Source organism: Theobroma cacao, chromosome 7 (genome assembly GCF_000208745.1).
Source record: "Theobroma cacao cultivar B97-61/B2 chromosome 7, Criollo_cocoa_genome_V2, whole genome shotgun sequence".
NCBI classification, from domain to species: domain Eukaryota; kingdom Viridiplantae; phylum Streptophyta; class Magnoliopsida; order Malvales; family Malvaceae; genus Theobroma; species Theobroma cacao.
In genome coordinates this window covers 10,088,086-10,090,745 of record NC_030856.1, presented here as the reverse complement: position 1 = coordinate 10,090,745, position 2,660 = coordinate 10,088,086, and positions in this window count along the sequence as shown.

Here is a 2,660-nt window from a genome sequence, read left to right as displayed (position 1 = left end):
ATTTAAGTTCATCTATATCTCTCAAATTAACCATATACAAACATTATTTAAAAAAACAACGAAAAAGGAAGAAACTCTCTAATAAATAATTACCAACATGCATAACCTAACATGAGAATATATTGGGAGCACAACTCCTTGTGAGTAGGGAAATCATATGCTCTTAATTTCAATTAATCTTAAGCATGACAGCATCATCACCTTGCACCCCTCGTGATGTAGGCCCTAAACATTATAAAAAAAAAGGGTCTCGTTAAATTTATTTGAATGGTGGGTAAGTAAATGCTTGATAAAGAGTGCATAAAATATGGTATCTTTGAAGATTGTTTGGGATTGTCAAAGGGGAATTAAGTACGCTAATCTTTTGTCAAATGACACCCATATATCATGGTGCATTGCACATTGGAATCCCAAATCCACACATATGATTTTCAAAAGCCTTTACTCAAACCATCAATCAGAAGCAAACGTTTTAGATAATTAATTGGGAAAAGAAAGACAACCAACATCTACACAACTACATGTCTCCCTCTCGAGAAAAAGATGTGTGAATAAACTAAAACCAACCCCATTGTTTTTGGTCCCATTTCCCATAGAATCACACATCAATTTCATTTGTGGGTCACATCTCTCTCTCTCTCTTCTTCTTCGCCCATAATTATTGTTTGACAATAAACACATGAATCAGAATAATAATAATAATAATAATAATAATGCTAGATATCTATCTAGTTTAACAAAAAAAGATAATCAAAAGCATGCTCGAATTCATCGTCACGTACACACTACGCACCTAGCCAACAAAATGCCGACGACTAAGATAATGACACTTGACCCAAAGCCTTTTATCTTCGTTTGTTATTCCTTTGCTTCAATTTTTTCTTCCTCTCTGACAAAAAAGAAATAAAAAAATTAATTAAATCAATCATTGAATTAAATACTCATATATATTTATAATTACAACTTACAAATTGATTTTATTAATTGATTGTATTTTCATGATATTTACTAAATACCCATTACAGTAAAAAAAATTTTAAAAAAAATTGTACAAGAATCTTAATTAGGACAAATGGTTGTGCTTTTAGTATTTAATTTTAATGATTTTAAGTTTAAAAGGGTGTTGAACTTGGAGTAAAGGGATTGATATGTGTGTCACATAAGCTGTCCACTTCATTGATATAAATAAAAACGATATTCTAAAATTCAGTTGGGTGTGGGGCAGCCAAAGCTATGGGACAGTACAAAAGCATAGAATATGGATCCAATCAACAAGGGATGGACCCATTGATGGGAACCCTAACTTTTTTTTCTTCACCCCCTCCCTTGTGAAAGGGGGCAGCACTCATGTAACCAAGTCCATCATCCTGGAATTGATTTTGTTGCTTCTTTTGTTCTCTCCTAGCATAATATAGATAGATAGATATATATATATATACTATATATATATATTTATATTATATATATATATATTTTTATTTGAAATAAGTGCAGACTCAAGTTTAGTCCAACAAAATGTCTAGAGTAAGGGTGCAATTATAAGAAGTTCAGCTGAATTGAATTTGACCGTTAATCAAGCTTATAGACTTGNATATATATATATATATATATATATATATATATATATATATAAATATTTTATCTTTGTTTCTCTTTAAAAGTCATGACCCCACGCCCACCCATTTCTCAAGTCATCAATTAAGATAATTGATAAGACCCGAGTAAGGTCAAATTAAAACTGAGATGGCCCCCTCCCCAATTGTATCATTTCTTAATAAGTGTGAATCACAATTATGGAAAAAGAACCTTAGTGAAAACCCCATTGATATTCAAAGCAACTAAGGGCACATTCCAATGGAGACATGGGAATCAAGTTTAGCATAAATTTTTACAGCTCATTTTTTTCCAATTTCAATGGTAGGAATCATCATGGGGCATAAAGAAAAGAAGGCTCAATCTTCAATGGCATTAATTTGTTTGGGTGGGAACTTTTTCTTTCAAGGTATCTTGTTGAAGTCGAGTAGGCAATAGAATAAAAATTAAAAACACAATCAGGTCACAATTACTAATAAAGAAAAAGATGGATCACAATGTTTGGGGTTTCTAAAAACCTAATTTGACTGATCAATAAGGTAATGTGATGATTCCCTTTCTCTTACTCTGCACCCTTCTCATTCTACTATGCAAGGATCATGGGTTATATAATTTTCTTTTGGAAAGGCATGGTGGGTCAAGATAAGAATCCCACAAACCCCCAAAAGGAAGAGTGCATAAACCATTCACCTAGAAATCATATCTTACACAATGAGTATTTCCTTTTTGTGGGAATTTCAATGACCTGCCATGAGTCTACTTTTACATGGATCACAATATTGGTGTGATGGGTGGAGTAAGGGTAAAGATTAGAGAGACATTATTTATTGCAAATTTGAATCCAGCAAACCCCACTAAATGGATGAAACATTGAAAAGAGGAACCAAAAAAGAGCAAAGGAAAGCAAGTATTGCATCTATTCTTCGTTTCTTTTCTCAAGGTTTTTGACAGATTGTTGTGCAAGTGTAAACATCAGCTTCTCCCACTAACTCAAAATCCATGTGCCCAAGACCATGAGGTCTTACTCATCCCTTTAATAGGTTCTTGGGGATTGTGGTTGCAAACCC